Below are 18,367 nucleotides of genomic sequence, written 5' to 3' on the forward strand. Positions count from 1 at the left end.
GTATTGCATCTTCCCAGTAAACTGGTCACATAGAATTTTGCCTATTCCAATCACCTACCCCAAACCATCAAAGCTGTAAAAAATGTAATCTCTTTCTACAGAGGCACAGTTATATTTCCACATGTTACATGTTTCCAATTTAGGTTTTTCTACATGTAAACACTATCGTAGAAAATTTTTATGAAATTTCATTGCTTAGGAGTTAAAAGTGACTATTTGGAAAGGTTTTGTTTCTTATTTTTTTTTAAAGGAAATTCATACTTGCTTAGTTATAAAAATTACAGACATAAGTTCCCTAGTGACTTTGATTTTCCTAAAATAACTGCCAGCCGTTCTTATTCAATCACCCAATCAATATATATTTATTGACCTGTTCCATTTACCAAGACTATTAGGTGCTGACCATTCTAATTTATTTGACCTTGAATCATCGCTTTACTTGGGCAGCAGAGACATCATAATAAAGGCATCACATCTTGTTTCATTTTTATTTGTTTATAATTATCTTTTAGTTTTTCTGTCTGACCAATGTTATCCTTTTATCTATTTTAAAATTTTTAATTTTTTAGGAGTCATAGTTCTTCCTCATTTACCATTAATCCTATGCTTTGTCCGGGCATGCATTTCCCCCTTTTTTCCCCCCCAATATTCTTCTGGATACTTAATTTGTGCTTTAGCTGTATATAATCTGGTTCTTGATATTTTTCTTAATTTTTTTAAGAAAATAATTTCTTCCCTAAAAAAACAGTGTTAAAGACAGAGTTCACAAAAGCCAAGTCTTTTTTATTTCCCTATCATTCAATAATTGTGGTCAACCTCAAATTGCAAACTTTGCTATATGGTGCTGAAAGTAAATAAGTTATTGTGCTTCCAGACTCCTCCTAGTCTGTAAAGTTTTAATGCTTTGTCCTGTTTATTTCTGATATTAGAACTATACGATGTTTTCTTCTGAAATTTCAGAGAGGAAGTTCTACTTTGTGCAATGCCACACCCTGCAACCTGTAGACGAACGTTGGATAATCAGTACCACACTACTCTAGTGTGCTCTCACCTTTGCTGTGGATTTCTGCTATTGAAGAAAAAGCCTACTCCAGGCTTTTATTTTCTGATTAGAATTCACTTTGGCTGTCGTTACGCAGCTCCATCGATGGGTGAAGTTTGAATAGCTTGATCAAAGTCAGTGATCAGGATCAGACCTCAGGGAAGTTGCGAAGGTGGAGGGTCCATTAGGGCCCATCCAGTTCCATGACCTCGTGCACTCCAGGTGATAGAACTGAGCCCAGGGACAGAAAGCCTTGCCCATCTTCCGGGAACCACATCCAGGTCTCCAAGATTCTTTCCGTCTCATCTCACTAGCTTAAGGTTTAAAACACCTTTTAGACCTCTTTTTCCTTAAGAATTGTTTATTTTTATCTTCCCCCACCCCAACCAGAAAAAGCTGGATATGGTGTCTTCTGTCATCTAAAACCGGAGTTCCGCCATTCTCCCCTCTGGTTCAGTGGGGCTGCTTGTGTTCTCTCGCTTGGGAATCAACATAAACGATGTTCTTTGATTAGTTTCTTGTTTTACTCCTGCTCTGGAGGATAAGAGCAAGAAAACTCGAAGGGAAATTACTCTAGCTACTGGCCTAACCTCCATTGGCTCATGTCAAAATATTTTTTTCCAGGTAAATCTATCTCTCCTTTCTCTCCACAAAACAGTTGAAGCCATAAATTATGATGGTTTAGAGGTATCTGCAGCCCCCATATGGCCTTGTACATTGTGCTTAATACATTTCTGTTGAATTGTTATTCTGTCTATTCATCAAGCCACATCATCATTGGAAACTGCATGGTTAATGAAAAGCACAAACTCAAAATCAGCAAGAACTATTGCATTATGGTGCTGTGCTCATACCTTAAAGCAGCTTTTTTTTCCTACATTGAGACACCAGGAAAATAGCCTTCTCTACTCCTTTCCTCTACCTCGTTCTCCTTACATACAGCTCATTCTTTATATTATTAATTACACTACTTTCAAAGTGAAGTTTGCATTTCTTGTACTTAGCCCAGTGACATCTGCCCAGAGTGTGTTTCAGCTGGAAATGATTAAGGCCTCTTTCCACCAAGGCACTCTGGCCAACAAACATACCTTGAGATTCGATGTAAAAATTTCTTTTTTTAAAGTAGATCTTTTTAAAAGTTTCACTTTTTAAAATTTATTTTTAATGATTTTTAATTTTTATTTTGGGGGGGAGGTAATTAGGTTTATATATTTTAATGGAGGTACTAGGGATTGAACCCTGAACCTCATGCATGCTAAGCACACACTCTACCACTGAGCTATCCCCTCCCCCTCAGAAATTTCTTTTACGAGTATAATTGTTACCAACCTACACATGAAAGGATCAATGATCCATAAGCTTCATACTTGCCCAGGATCGATCAATAGTTAAACATTTTAAGAAATTTGAAGAACTAAACAAAAGTAATAAACTGGAGAGTTTAGAAACATGCTGGGAGCCAATGTTTAGAAATAATGCACAATGTAAAAATTAAACTAGTTTAACTACAAAATCTAAGAAGGTGCTATTTGGGCTTAACTATAGGGCTCTCATGCCAGGCCATAACCATATAACCAAATGCCATGAGCAGATGCATCTTATACTGATGTTTGGTATGGTTTTTAGGTGATTCTTTGATCCTTTATTCATCAATGTTGGAAAGTCACAAAGTTCAATTTCCTCAGTCATTAAAATATTTTTTAATGACTTCAGGTAGAGATTTAGGAATAGAACAGTTCACAGTTTGAAGGGTTTCATTTGCTATAATAGGTGAATGAAATAGATGCGGGAAAATCCCACAATGGATGGGCAATGCCTAGCGCCGTTTCCATCAGAATTGACCTGACCATGCCCAGTTTCCCCCATGAGCTCTAAAAACTTTCAGAATTTAGAAACAAGACAGTTATAATGATATTCTTGCTTGATTCCTCTATTTTACAAATCAGAAGGCATTGGCTACAAAAGTTGCATGTCTTGAAGCAGCAATGGAGTGGAGTCCAGGTCTCCTGAGCCCGGCTGGGAGTTCTTCACTGCTCTGGTGAAACAGTCACAGCTCCAAGAGTTCCTAGAACACGGAATGACACCCATGGGACCAAACCCAAAATGACTAAGTTAAAATGGTTAATTCATTCAAGAAGCACTCATCAATTTCCAGTTAAATACAGCTCAGGGACACTCCCTTGTTTCTTTAGAAGTCCAAATGCAGAAAAAGAGTTTCATTCTCGTGGTGAATAAGGACTTCAATGCAGGGCAGACAGACAGTATCTGAGTTAAGTGTTAATTAATAAACCAGCAGACATACAAATTAAAGCTCTTTTAACAAAATAAACCAGGTTGTGTTTAAAAGAAATCAGAGTCAGGCAAGCAAGTCTTATAATAGTATTTCTTCTCTGAAGCCAAGTTCACTACCACTAGATGTATTACTTCTAACCTACTAGTAAGAATAAGACCTACTGAAAATGTAGAATGTTGATAACGTCTCCGTTGGAAAAAAAATTCTAATGTAGCACTGAGGTAGGTTTAACCACTTCCTACGTTTTTAAAAATTTAGGTTTTCTTTATTCATTCCTACAGACTACCTGAATGCAAAGTAAGCAATCAAGGGTTATGTTAATTTTATTTGCCCTAGTTTGGTCAAATTGTTGCTAGCATAATATTTGGAACTAATTTTTAAATCTCAATAAAGTTTCCTTTAATGATAAAAAAAAATCTATCGTAATCTTGGTCTGCTGAATTCGGCTTGAACGATTTTGAAATGCCTGGCCTGAGGGACCTACAGGGTCTTGGATACTGTACAGGGTCACTTTGCTCGGTCTTAGGAAGCCCCTGCCTTACATAAACCTGTTACCGAACTTGCCTATGGCAGATATATCCTTACTGAATCCTTTACTGACCTATAGATCTACCTTTATAATTATATATGTGTATAATAGATAGACTGATCAATCTGTCTGTAATGCAAAAGAAATTCTAAGACTTTGCCGTCAATGCTTGCCACAGCCTACTAACCTATAGATTTGCCCTTCAGGTGTTTCTAGAACACTTGGGAAGGAATCTGAGACAGGGCAGAGGTGAAGAACAGAAGGAGGTGACTCAGGAAACGTCGGAGATCATCACTCTCTGGACCAGGAATGGGTGGCGCGAGAGCCCTAGGACTGGGAGCGAGGGCGAGCGGCCAGCAAACAGAAGGTCAGAAAGTCAGAGGCAGAGAGCGCGACGGAGGGGAGATGGGAGGGGGCGCGCAGGGGGCGGAGCGGGGGGGGCGGAGCCGCGGGCGCGGGGGCGGGGGCGCCGGGGCGCGGGGCGGGGGCGCAGCGGCGGCGGCGGCGGCGGGAGCAGGAGCCCGAGCGGCCCGGAGCCCAATCGGCGCCGCAGCCCCAGCCGGGCCGACGCGCGAGGGCGAGCGTCCGGCTCCGCGCCGCCCCCGCTCCCGCGCCCGGCGCTCCTGCCCACCCCGCGGCCTGCGGCGGGGCGGAGTCCCCGAGAGTTTGCCCCGCAGCTCGGGGAACTTTCCCGCCGAAGCTCCCGCGCCCTCAAAAGCGGTACCTGCCGGCGCCTGCCGCCCTCCGCTCCCCGCGCCGCTCCGCTCCGAGGTAAACGCCCTGGGTCCGTGTGTCGGAGGTTGGGGGGCAGGGTGTCCGGGGTTGGAGAGGCCGAGATTTTGGGGTGCTGCTTGCACCCTGGGTAGCAGAGGGGTCTGGGTGGGCGGGGACGTGCATCCTCACCTTTCCGGGTACTTCACCCCTGGTGACTGAGGGGGACATCGTTTTCATTCCACCCCTAATCTAACCCCCACCTCCCCTCCATATTTGAACCCACTCCTGTTCACTTTATTGACTGCGCTGAAGTGGGGAGGGGAGGGGGTCCGGGAGATGGAGGGGGTACGAGGCGGGCGGGGGAGGAGGAGGAGGCCTGAACTTGTGAGCTACCTGTGCTGGACTGCTGCGCCCCCGCGGTGGACTCGGAATCCGGGACTCTGGTGCCAGCCCTGTCGACTGAAATAAAATCACACAACGTGAAAGTTGTGGGTTAAGTTTTATTTGGGGCAAAATGAGTACTATAACCCGGTAGACAGCATCCCAGAAAGCTCTGAGAAACTGTCCCAAAGAGGCAGGGGGAAACAGTATTATATATGATTTATGGGGGGGGGGGGCGGGGGGCGTGCAGTTAGGGACATGTTTGGTGGAGGCTTCCTGCTCGTCATGAAGAGCAGATTTCTCCCTTAATGATTTTAGTGCTTTTCTAGATATGAAGAGATGCAAGAATTGGGGTCTTAAAATCTTCTCCTGAAAATATCTTAACTATCTGGAGGCCTGTTTAGCCAGTCTTCTGTGAGCACAGAGCTTCTCATTCCTGGTCTTCATCCTCAGCTCCTTTATTCAGGACGTGTTGGAGGTCAGAGGCTGCAGCGGCTCGTGATTTAATCCAAACAGATAGATGGCAAGTGCCAGTGCGATCCAGTCCTTGTAGAGGCAGATGGCAAGTGCCAGTTTTTAGTTAGCAGCCCCTAGTCGGGGCAAGCCGAGGTTGGAAAACGGACACCAGAAGGAACAGTCTTGAGTTTCTCATGCCAGTTTATCCGGTCCTCCAGCGTGTTTGTCAGGAAGATGAGCATCTTTGCTGTGGTGCCCCTTTTTGCATGGGTCCCAAACTCCGAGACCTTGCAAAGGCTCTTGCTAAGGCTGCGGGCAGTGTGGGAGGGGAGTGAGGAGACTGGAAGCCCGGGCTCAGTGGCAGTCCCGGCAGTGGGGTTGGGGGTGCTCTGGGCAGGTGGCTGGAGCGGGGTTGGGGCAAGCAGGCACTGCGTGGTTACTTTGTCGCTGCTGCTGCTGCTTTCACACTGTTCCCTCTCCCTCTTATGCCCTGTTTGCACATCCTGCCTCACAGCATGTTTCTGTTAGAAGGCTGAAAGGTGTATGTTTGATGGCTGTCAGGAGTTATTTCCAACTAAGTTCACAGGAGTGAAGCTAGAGCGGCCGTTGGCCCTCCCCCTCTCCCTGCAGGTCCACCCCCAGCTCCCTCCCACCAGCAAACCTGTCCTTGAATAGATCCCAGGGTTTTCAAAGAGACAAGAAGTAAATAATACAGAGTGGGTGTCTGTGTAACTTCTTCTCCATTAAGTTATCACGACCAAATCAAAACACTGTGGATGTTTAATAAGACTCTCCTTTAGCAGTTTTTGTAGTAATTAAGAGTGTTATTAACCAGTCTTTCTTTTTCTTCGATTTAAACCCAGACATTGCCTTAAACTCTCTATATACAATTTTATCTGTATTTGTCACTATTCCATTTTTAAAGGACCTGGGCTCCTTTTAGACTGACACACTACACACACACACACACACACACACACACACATCCCAAAATGCAGTGTGACAATAGTTAATATTTACCTGTCTTACTAATTCGGTGGCCTGGCACCTGCTAGTTCCAGTATGTAATCATGACACCATATGCCTGTCTACCAAATTGAGAATAAGGAGAATGTTACTGTTTTTCATAAGCAAGGTACCCTGGTCAACCAGACTTTATTATTGCTCAGAGGGTTTTTAAGGGCTTCAGTTAATGTGAATCAGATATACGGGACAAAATGACAGTTCTACCCCATGCATTCAAAAGGGATATGATAGCTGGGCACTTGTAGTTGACTCATTATTGAGGAAAAATTAAAACCCTCTCGTCACACAGAGATCATTTTGATGAAATATAGTCAGAAAGAAATAGCACGCACTGAATGCCTTGAGAAAACGGGACGACTTCTCCTCTGGCCTCATTTGTTTTTTTATCTCCTGTATTACAGTAGCATCCTCCAGAAAATGAGCCTTGCAGATAGTTGTTGGTATGTACTGACTAAGACACCATATTTTTTAATACAGAGGCTTGGTGACAGTCCAAAACATAAATGTTTTAAATCATTACCAACCATCTGTTCTCTCCCACTCACTTAAAGCGCAATGTTTTATTTTCACAGGTATCAAAACATACATCCTCGTTTTGTGCATCTCCATGAATATCCCCAAAGCGGGTAGTGGTGTCTGATCTTGACCCAAGTTCAGCAACTGTTGTGTTTGGCTTTTTACACTGTAAGCGCCTCTCCTTTCATTTCCAATGAAAAGGAGAGATCAAAAAAGTTTTCAAGCCTTTGGCCAAGGCTGGTGTATACTCTGGTGAAATCTGATTGCTTTTTTCCCCCCACCTTTTTATCACCAGAGAGAAGCTGAGAATTAGTGCAGCTGCAGGCTCCTCCTGATGGCATTCTTTCCCGTTCTTCCTGGTCGCAAGGGTAGCATTTGCTGCTCTGAAGCAGTGCATTAAACAGCCCCCAAAACGAGTGTGGTCTCCAGAAGAATGCAACATCCTCCTGGGAAGAATTTACAAATGGGAGGCCAGCTTAATATTTGACCCCCCAAATTCAGTAGACCTTAGACCTATGCATTGCTTCGCACACAAATACTGGGTGTGCTGCTGTAGGGTGTTATAGAGGATGTGAATAAAACGTCCATCTCCATAGTACTCGTGATACCTGTGTTTTGGAACCTGGATGAGTTTGTGTATAATTAGGAGATAGACCCACCCTCATCATTTTGTTCATGTCATCATTAAAGCAAGATTTGAGGTTTTGAGTCCCCCCCTCCCATTCCCACCCAGAAGTGCTTTCCCTTTTAGGGACGTTTGCTAGAGCTGGAACTTCAATGTCAGGATATTTTTATCACTCAAAGTTAAGTTGCATAATAAAAACAGTGTTCGGTTAGTGTGGCCAGAACATTAGGAAGTTCTTTTAACTCAAATAGGGGTGTAATGTCCCAGAGCATTTTCATGTATTTAAGGAAAAAGCCATCGGCCGTCTTGGTCACACTGTGCGAATAATTGATTGTACTTGAAGAATATCAAGAACCAAAGGCAGATGGGGCTTCTGCCTTCTTACCTGCTCCACCGCTCTCTTCTCTCCTTGCCCTGAACTCAGAAGTCTCCCTGCTTACTGCCAGGATAGCATTGAAAGGAAGGAACCCAAACTATAGATCACTGTGAAAGTAAAGTTGCATTTAAAAATGTCTAATTTAAACCTTTGGAAAAAACATAAGGATGCGTTAGACATCTTATTTTTCGTGTGCTAAAAATGAATTATTGAGGGGAGACCATTTCATCGCGTGGAATGAGCTCTCTGAATTATTCATGTTAATGAGAGGAAGAGAGGCAAAGATAATCCAAAATCATGGTTATTTAAAAAGTCATTTGTGTTTGTCTTGGAGTGTATTACATGTTTGAGCTGAAAAAGATTCTCGTTGTTGTTGCGGGCACGTTGCCTTTCTAATTATTTTGTTTTGTTTAGGTTAGTTTTTAAATGCGCTTACATGTCACAAACAGCAAAACCGATTTATGGGGAGATGGGGCTTGTGGGCAGCCTGCCCAGAAACGAGCTGGGTGACAGAAATGAGCAAACCTGTGTGACAACTTTGCAGTAAATTATATATTACTCAGGAGAGATGGTCGAGACTTGATTGTATGCTTCCTTAATGAATTTGTGTTAAGGATTAGCTGTGTTCTTGGGGAAAAAAAATTCTTCAATCAAAATTGGAGAAATTCAGTCCCAGTTTGTCTGTCACGGAGGTGATTAATATGTTTTTAATAAATGATAGTGGGGTGCTCCTGAAAACCAAATACGAATATACTATTATTTAAATCTTACAAAACTGATTTTTTTTAAGCGTTAGGTTCTCTTAAAGCACACCCGTGTGGATGTGCTAAGGTGATGTTCCCGAGCCTTATTTACATGTGTGTGTCCCAGAAGCAGAAACAGCCAGCCTCCATCAGAATAAGGGGTTTGGTCCGTTTGATCGTTGCACCTGTTCCCCAGATCAAACTTTTATCAAAAAGAAGCTGTCAAGTATCTATCATTACTGGGGACCTGGTTAGATAAAATAGTTGAAGTTCAGCAAGGCTGCCAATTTAACAGGTTTCTATTGTGTTCTTCAGAAGCTCCAGGGCAGAATTGGTTGTGGATGAACTAGTTACTCGGACCTGAAGTCGATTCACACCAAAGTGCTTGCTCTTAAACACCTTTTCTGTGGTCGGTGTTCAGTTGTATATAGATTTTGTTGAACTGTTATTTCTGTGGACTGTTAGAATTTAGAAAACCCCTACAAAGAAGTTTAGAGCTGCCAAAAATGTGTGATTGGAAAAGCAGATAGATAAGATCATTTTTATTTCAAGAATTCAAAGAAGACATAAAACTGTGGCTTTTACAGCAGTGAGCGGAATGGTACTAGAAAAGTCGGTGTCCCCTTCAGATTGGTGACTGTGTTCCCATAATAAATGTGCTCGCTCCATAATGTGTAGAGTTACTTCTTTCTTGAGGGAACATTTTTGTTTCTTATAAGACATGGCATTTTTTAAAGCCTTGACTAGACCGAGTACTTTAAAAATATATATATTGTGGTGGGAAATCTTTAACTGAGACCCACAGGATATATTTTATATACATTTATTAAGGGAATCAGGTTCTTCTGATCAGTGCCCTCAGTCTTAGAATCAAAATTATGCATTTTGTTATGGAGCTGGAAAGGACCTGAAAGGTACTTTATTTCAGTGCTCTTATTTTATAGTTAAGGAAATGGGGGCCCACAGTGGTCCCCCTGAGTTGCTAAAGGTGACACTGGTGGTTAGTGGCAGAGCAGAAACTAGAAACCTGATCTCTGGACTTCTCGTCCATCTCCTTTAAGTTGGGTGGCTGGATGGGGGGAGTTAACTCACTGGCCATCATGATGTCAGCCGTACAGGACAGTCATGATGTGACGTGATAGAGAGATACGTGCAGAAGGCGTGTGATTGTCCTGTCTTCGATCATTCACTGTGGACCAAACTGTCATTCTCAACCCTCTTACACTCTGTCCCCTTTTTTAAGAACAAATATTTTGTGTCACCCCCTTAGTATCTTGAAATGTGATTTATCAACAATCTAATCACTGCATATATTGGTCCTGAAAAGGGGCAATAAAATAAAAGCCATTTGTAGTAAAACGTGCATTTCACTGTACTGATGTTTGGGAGGGGTGTGACTTCACTGGAACATGGAACAAAGGAGTCAGAAGCTTGCTTGTGTGTGTAATGAATAAATTGGGATTTAAGACAGATTAAAAACATCAGAAGATGTTCTATCCAAGAAGTATAGGAAAATGAAAGGAGAATGGCCTAAAAGTTGTATCAGGATAATTACAAGCAGGCATTTGTATATGGTGACAGAAGGAAGGGCGTGATGGTAATCGTGGAGAAAACATGCCGAGTCGAGTTACAGACTCTCGGGGCGGAGAAAATGTGAAAGTATGATATTTTGCAAACGAGAGAGTAAATACTATTAATATATTTCCACCCAAACCCCCAAACTGCTTTATGCAGCATTTTCCTGTTGTTGCTAATGTGAACCCTACTTGCAGGGCCTCTGCGAGCTACACACTGTTATCATCAGTAATAACAAATGAAGTATTTCCGCAGTGGAAATTATTGATTCAGTGCCGACGCTGCCTTTTCTTCAGCTTATTTTCTATTCATCTTGTAGTCTATGAATTCCAGATTTAGGAGGAAGACTATACAAACGATTGAATCATTCACCACAGCAACCTTGTTGCAAACCACTGGGCTTTTGGTGGAAATTCTTATGAAGTGCTTCATTAGGATTCTATACCGGATTCTGCAGGTGGATGTTCATTATGGGTTTAGTTCGGAGGAACACTGCATGTTGTTTGGGATATCTGGGGAAATTCTTCATTAAAAAGCCACGAAAGGCCAACAGAATTCCCTTCCCTTAGTAATTGTGACAAACCTAAGCCTTCCCAGTCCTTCCCCAAATAGGCTCCAGGGGCAGTCTGGCCCTGATGAGAGCCCCAGGGCTGGAGAAACAGGATTTTTATGATGGCGCAGGGTGTTTTTCATGCCCCTACCCAATCCTTGCTTCTTTTAAGCAGGACATCTCACTCGTCCACGGATCTGTCATCCGTGGACCAGGATTACAAATTTCACTTCCCATCAAACTCAGGCTCACATTGTGCTCTTTCTCTCTCTCTCATCCTTATAAAAATTGACTCCTTTTGGTCCTTATTTCTCTCAGGACTCTATCTTTTATGGGTGGCCATGAGTGTTGACAAACTAATATGCAAGCTGGTTAATATTTTACTTCTCCCAGGCCTTCAGCTTGTGTAAATGCCTATCTCCAGAAGGCCTGGAAGGCATTCACACCTGGAGAGAGACACTATGTACATTCACACAAATGCACGTATGTATAAGTCTGTGCATGTATATGTAAAGATGCACATGGTATATACATACACGTACATGCCTACACACATGATTTCAGGTACTGAAAAAACAGGAAAGGAAATACTATCTGAGATTATATTTTTAATGCCCTTGAGATATTCTTATGCACACAAAGAACTGCTTGGGTCCAGTGTTGGAAGTTGCACCATAAAACATAGTGAAGTATGTTCATAGCAGAGGCCCAAATCTGTTACCAATGCAAATAAACTGTTGTATTGGAATTTTTTTGTGTTACTTGGAATAAATGTGTCCGGTGCTGGCAGATAGGAGTTGGAGGGGTAGAGTTACAAAGACTGTGTTGTCTGTCTCGATGTATTTAGTCTGTGCACTGCTGCCACACTAAAAAAAACACACCCACATCTCTTCTTTCTGCATAATATTTAGTATTTACAGAGAGATTAGGGGGATTTGAAGATTACCCATATACACAACTTACGAGAGAGTGTAGGATCCAAGAAGCAAAGGGGGAACTGAGAGTGAAACTCAAATTTTCTTCCTTCTAATGGTCTTTCTACTAGACCATAAGACCTGCTCTTGAGAATTGAGTTATTATAAAATACCATTTCAGTATGAACTATATAGCAAGCATCTTGAGTTTATCAGATTTTCAAGGAAGATTTTTTTTCTTTAGATTACTTCCCACTGTGGGTCCACCTATGATGTCTTATGTCACATTGTATTTCCTCCTTTTTTCTTATTCTCTTTAAGGAAAGAAGCTTTTTAATGTAAAGTCTTCAACAATTAAGATGGAAGTCACACTGTGTCTGTGTGTGTTTGTGTGCGTGCAAGTAACCAATGGCTTTGACACAATCACAAGATTCTCTGTGCAGAAAGGCACATTCTACGCAGTCAGGAGAGGTAGCTTTTCCTACCAAGGGGGTGCAGTGATCGTACAGAACACAGTTTGATCTGTGATTGTCTTGCCCTATATTGTTCATTCTTACTGGAAGCTTCTTGGTCAATTGAATGGCCCAACATTGAACCTCAGGCTGACCCCTAACTTGATTTTGTCTACTTTTGTTACAGTTTCTGCTACGAGTGTCATGGTGCAGTGGGAACGGAGAGGAGGTGAAATCGTGGGGGTTGGGCTGTGGAGGTGATAAGGGAAGTAAGGAGCTTCTTTGAGCAGCACAAAATCTACACAGGCAGTGAAATTTTATTGGAATATCTGCTTTTCTTATGATGCTTTTTTCTCTTGCACGGAACAGAGGCGAAGATTGTGAAAGGAATGCCCTCCTTCCTCTTTGTACTGTTCACAGTGCCACACAAGAGAAAACCTTCTTTGTCTGAATAAATAGATATGACACTTTCCAATCACACTGCCTCCTTTTACCATTGGACTTCATTACTCCCCTAAACTGAAATCTGAAACATGAAAGCATGTGGTTGTGAAGAGGGAAAACACACCCAGCTGACGCAGTAAAAGGCATTTCAGAAGCCTCTATTGGACGTGCGGAAGTGGGAAACCCAGTAAGACAACTTTGTCAGTTCAAATGGAGAATGTAGTACTTCTACGTCGTTAGTTTCCGAATCAAGAAGCTCAAAGCTCACTTAGCTTTGTGGTCATTTCTGTTGTCTTTTTTTGTCACCCAAGGGGAGTGGAGCTGTGGCCCAAAGTTACAGGTTACGTTAAGCAAATCAGTCTGTGAATATTTAGATAAAATGATGACGTTTCTTGTATCCTTTGAAAAGGAATTTTGAAATTAAATTGTGGGCACAATTTTTTTGAAACATATCTCTCAGTAAATTTGGTTTTCTCACAGCACACTTGAACAGTAGATTAGAATGAGGGTAATGTATTCCCCGTCCCCTGCAAAAAAAAAAAAAAATCAATGTTCTCAATGTATTAAAAAAATCCCTAGGTGTTAGTAACATTATTGGTCTACAAGTAGTAACTATCAACACGCCTGCCTTCTAATATTTGCACTCTATTTTCAATTAGGAATTTTTACCATTGGAGAATGAGGTTCTGTTATTGTGACAGGGCTGGGCTTCCACTGGATACACTGGTGTAATCTTATTGGTTATTTGTGGCTGGAGCCCAAGTTGTGCAGATTGTTAAATAATTTAAATATTAATTCTGTACTTACGTGATCACTTTTGTGACTTCAATATAGATAGATAGATAGATAGATAGATAGATAGATAGATAGATAGATAGATAGCTAGCTAGCTAGCTAGCTCTCACCTGCTAACCATAGGTATATCTCACTTGCTACAAAGTCTAGCAATATCATATTTTCAGGTTTTTCAGATCAGGGAATTATAACAGCATTTAGAATAGAAATGAATTTGCAAATGATTCAACTCTCAAGTAGCAGAGGCTGTTCATCTAGTACCTTAGAACTTTGGTTCACCTTGAGTTTTCCCAACATACACATGCTAAGTACAGTTTAATAAGATTCCTTGAAATTATGGCACGTGTTTTATTTGGAGCATGCTATAAAACATAATTATGGCTCAGAAAGTCTCTCTAAATTCTCCACTTGTAGAGCCAGCTCTGTACTTGGTATTCCTTCTTGTCTATCTTAAATGTCAGATGGAACATGTCAAAATCAAACTTGCGGTCTTTGCCCATCTCACCTCAACCTCTAGGATTCCCCAGCTCTCAATCTGGATTTTTATCCTTGATGGTCCCCCTCCATCCACTCCATCCACCCAAGATTAAAGCCTTCGCCCAGTCATCGATTGTTACCTCCAAAGGATGTTACACACCTGCCTTAGGTCTCAACTTTCAACATCCATTGTGTAGAGAACTCCAGGGCCTTCATAGCTGGTCTCCTGGCATCCGTCATTGCCCCCCACCCTGAATCCATCCTCCAATAAGGTGCCAGAGGAGCCTTTTTTAAATGCAAATATGATAACTGTCACCCCTTCAACTATTCATACCACTTAAATGGGTTACCATTGCTTTAAGGTAAACACCCAAACTGTGCACTTGATTTTTTGAAACCCAGCAAGGTCAGGCTCCTCCAGTCTCATCTCTTTTGGTACCCACCCCGACCCTTCTGTCTGCTTCAGCTGCCTGGCTTCCTGCTGGGTGCTCTGACTCTCCATGCTCTCTCCCATCCTCACACCTGTAAACACACGCGCCCAAACCTTGCCTAGTTAAGTGTCAGTTAAACCTCAAACACCAACCCAAATGTCACCTCCTCTAAAGGTCCATGTCTTCCCCCAAGACTGAGCCAATTCCTCTTGCAATATACATCTACACACGTATGTATTTATATGCCTGCTTGTATCCATACTCATGTGTCCATATGCATCGAAGTGGTTGCAAATTCAAATTTATTTGTGTAAATATTTAATTAATCATTAAGGAAGAGACCTGTCTAGTTTTCTCAGTCCTTATACTCCTGGAAAAGACTGCAGTGCCCACCGAGAGTGAGAGTGTAGTAAGTATTTGTTGGGTAAATGTTGACCGGGCATCCTCTCTCTAACCCCATGTGTGCACACGCATGCACATTACTACACACAGGTTCACACTCCCGTCCACCCTCACATTCTGACATTAGGAAATAAATAACTTGCAAGCTATGAGGCCCCACTTTTTACTTTCTTTGTGATCTCTCCAACTGTCATACTCATCTTTTTCCTCCCTATTAGTTTCTCCTTATCAGTGATTCATTCAGAGATGACTTGAGTAGTGCTGTGTTTGCTTAAAAAATGAAGCTGGTCTATTGACTTTTTTACCAAAGGGGAAAAAAAAAGGCCCGGACATTTCTTTACATTATTTCCTCTGACAGGTAAAATCCCTTGATAATTTCAGGAATTCTAAAAGGCTTTACTTTATGGGGATTTATGCTGTGCTGTCTGCGTATTTTGGCGATAGTCAGTGATCTAAGATTGTGCCATGTTGGAGAAAACAAAAAAACTCTTTGGAGATTCCCTCTCCATAGGATTTCCATATGGAGATAAAAGAAATGAAGGAGAGCAAAAAATAAGCATAAATAGATGAAACTGAAAAAGTGACATAAAAATCTGTGTTATAAATTAGTCTGCATTTTGAAGAATTCACTGTGGCTAATATAGTTAAGGAGGAGACCTTCCACACTGACTGGCACTGACTGTGTTCTAGGCACTGTTCTAATTATTTGTGCATGAATTCAAATTGCTGCATTAAAATTGAGTTGAGTTAACCCGTTTTATTTAAAGCCTTCTTGCTTGAACTAGTTTAGGAGTGAACCTGCTAAGCTGGGGACACTTTGTGTCAGAACTCAAGGGATTGCTCAGAAGCTGGCGGGGGCACATCAGAAGGACAGAAGAGCCAGATTTAAGGGACACTTACTGGCCCAATTTGGGATCATTTGAACATAAGAAGTACTAATGTGTGTTATGGGGTAGAGCACATTGAGTGTGGAAGGAATCCACGAGCACATAGTGTGTGTGTAGTGTGCAGATGGGGCTGAGTAGAAGGAAAAGCTCTGTTTCACTGAAGAGTACAGGTCAACGATTAAAAGAAAGGCTAGAATTATAAAGTCACCTTTTTGCTATTCCTGTCATGAGAACAATCAAAGGATGACCCACCACTGGGTGAATGGTTGCTGGAGACAGGACATTCACACCAGCTCGAAATGTCAACTCACAGATGCTCATTAATTACAAAGAGAGGGGAGGACCTTTACAGGAAGATTATCTGGCAGCCACCAGCTTAACCAGACTTGTTCCTCCTGCCGTTTAAGTGTACGATGTAATATTTTGATAACATTTAGAGCTGCTTTAATATGTACCTTCCACTCAAGCCGAACGAGTGAAGTGATGTTTCTTGACATATGATTAAGAAAAGAACTTCTAGATCTTCTTGTATCTTAAGATACAATAAACCAAAGGTAAGAATGTTAGAAGAGCTCTTTCCCCTTACAGTTCATATGAGAGTTCGTAACTTGTTGTAAATTATAACTAAGCAGAAGAGGTTTGAGTTTCTGAAAAATCTGAAAGAACCAGTTTCCTGGTACTGCCAGTTTATATTGTCTTGAGGCTAAATTTCTCTGTGATAGGAAATTAAACTTCATCTTCAGCTTATTAAGACAATAATCAGTTGAAACTTGGAATTGTTTTTAATAGGGAAGAAAATAGTAAACTATTAGAGGAGAGAGTTGATTCTTAAAAAGTCTTGATTATCGTCAAATAAAGATAATAATAGCTTTAGTTCATATGTCCGTAGTCCCTCACCTCCCACCCCCACCCTCAAGCTGCTTAACGTGTCAGTCGTAAGACAGGGGATACCCATACTGCTGTGAGGGGCACAGAATTTTAAGACCCAAGAGAACTCGGTGAAATTGAATTTTGTGATCTCATTAAACTGTTTATGAATTTTTATTTCACATTTTTTTAAAAAAGTTCTAAGACCATGAACAATGTGAGTTAAAAGTTGTTTGAATTTATAGCAATAGAAACAGTGAACTTCCATATAGAATTCGGCTTTGAAAGCGAACAGCTATGCGAACAATTTGTGTAGGTAATTATTAGCTGGAAGCTGTACTCTAAGTTTATTGAATATACATATATGATAATAAGACTTTGTACAAATAGAACCTTTTGAGAATAAATCCGTGTTGAAAGATTGTGCCTTGGGGAATGATTGTAGATATTATAAACATATTGAATTCCCTGCACACAGAATGCAGAATTCTCGACCAAGGATGTGACTATTTTTCATTCATGGTGCTTAATAGGTCATTTTACCTGAAGTATCAGAAAGGAGCAGAACAACAAATGATGGAAAATCGTGTTGTTCTGTTTGTGCACATGTTCCAAACACTGCTATCGCGGAAGAAATAGCAAAGTGGAACTCTATAACCTGTCACGAGTAGTGAGCTAAACCACGCTGAAAATCACAGTTACCAGAAATAAACACCTAATCATTACCAGGGAAGTCTTCCTGCCTCTGCATATTGGAATCCCCAATTAATTGGGTGTTTGCTTTTGTGGCATCTACTCACCTGATTAGAAAAAGCACTTTAGCTGTAAAATAAAATGTAGCAGAGCTGCCTTCTCTTTATGAACCCTGTACGTTTATAACACATCATGGAACTGTACATCCCACCCCCATCAATTTTACTGCGTGTTAGCAAATAAAAATAAAATAAAGGATGCTTCCAATTCCCTTTCCTCATGGTTTTGGTTACATTTTTATTATTACGCCATATTTCAGATTTTCATATTTGAATGAAATCAGTGCTCAGAAGCAATCCTTTCATGGCTGTTCCCTTCTCTGAGTTAATTCTGATTTATTTTGTGGCTAGCTGGATTTCATTATCAAGTTTATTCTAGGGGGAGGCTCCTGTGCACTATACTTCCTGAATTTTTGCTTGCCAGATCCTTATCCCCCCACCCCCTTCCTCCTTGCCAGGTACCTATGTCTCTAGTCCATAAGCCATTTTCTGATTTGCTTTTCATTTTTCAAGGGGGCCAGCCACGGGGATGGCAGGAGCTGGTGTGGTGGACAGCCTACAGCTCCAGTGTGGGTCTGGTCTCGAAGGTCTCGAATACCCTCTCTCACCACGCTGGTTCCGTTTGCCCTCAAGGTGAACCAGTCAGACCCCTAAATCTGTCTTGTGAGTTAGCAGTCATGGCTTTCCTTCCATTGTCTCCCATGGTACCCTTACCTCCTTTAGGTAAATACCAAGGAGCATGATTTCTGGATCGTATGTACGGGTACATTACTTTTGTAAGACTTGCCAAGCTGCCTTCTGAAGTGATAGTACCATTTTGCGTTCCTGCCAGCAGTGAGTGAGAATACTTGTTGCCCCGTGTCCTCGTCAGCATTTGGTGTTGTCGGTGTTCTCCACTTTAGCCATTCTGATAGGTGAGTGGTGGTACCTCGTTGTTGTTTTAATCTGCATTTGCCTGATGACATATGATGTGGAGCATCTTTTATCATGAATGAGTTTTGGAGTTTGTCAGATGCTTTTTCTTCATATACTGATAAACTCTTGTGATTTTTCTTCTTTTATGTGATGGGTTACAATAATTGATTTTTTTAAATATTAAATCAACCTTGCATACATGGCT

At 41.6% G+C, this 18,367-nt stretch overlaps 1 protein-coding gene across 1 annotated transcript in view; it reads left to right on the plus strand.

Moving 5' to 3' along the window:
* The first annotated feature begins 4,597 nt into the window (after positions 1–4,597).
* Positions 4,598–18,367, plus strand: part of CHST9 (carbohydrate sulfotransferase 9) — a 185,093-nt gene continuing 171,323 nt past the window's right edge. The window contains exon 1 of the mRNA XM_031439022.2: positions 4,598–4,635. The gene's annotated coding sequence lies outside the window, so the exon portion shown is untranslated. The remainder of the gene's footprint in view (positions 4,636–18,367) is intronic.

This window comes from Camelus dromedarius, chromosome 32 (genome assembly GCF_036321535.1).
Source record: "Camelus dromedarius isolate mCamDro1 chromosome 32, mCamDro1.pat, whole genome shotgun sequence".
Taxonomy (NCBI): domain Eukaryota; kingdom Metazoa; phylum Chordata; class Mammalia; order Artiodactyla; family Camelidae; genus Camelus; species Camelus dromedarius.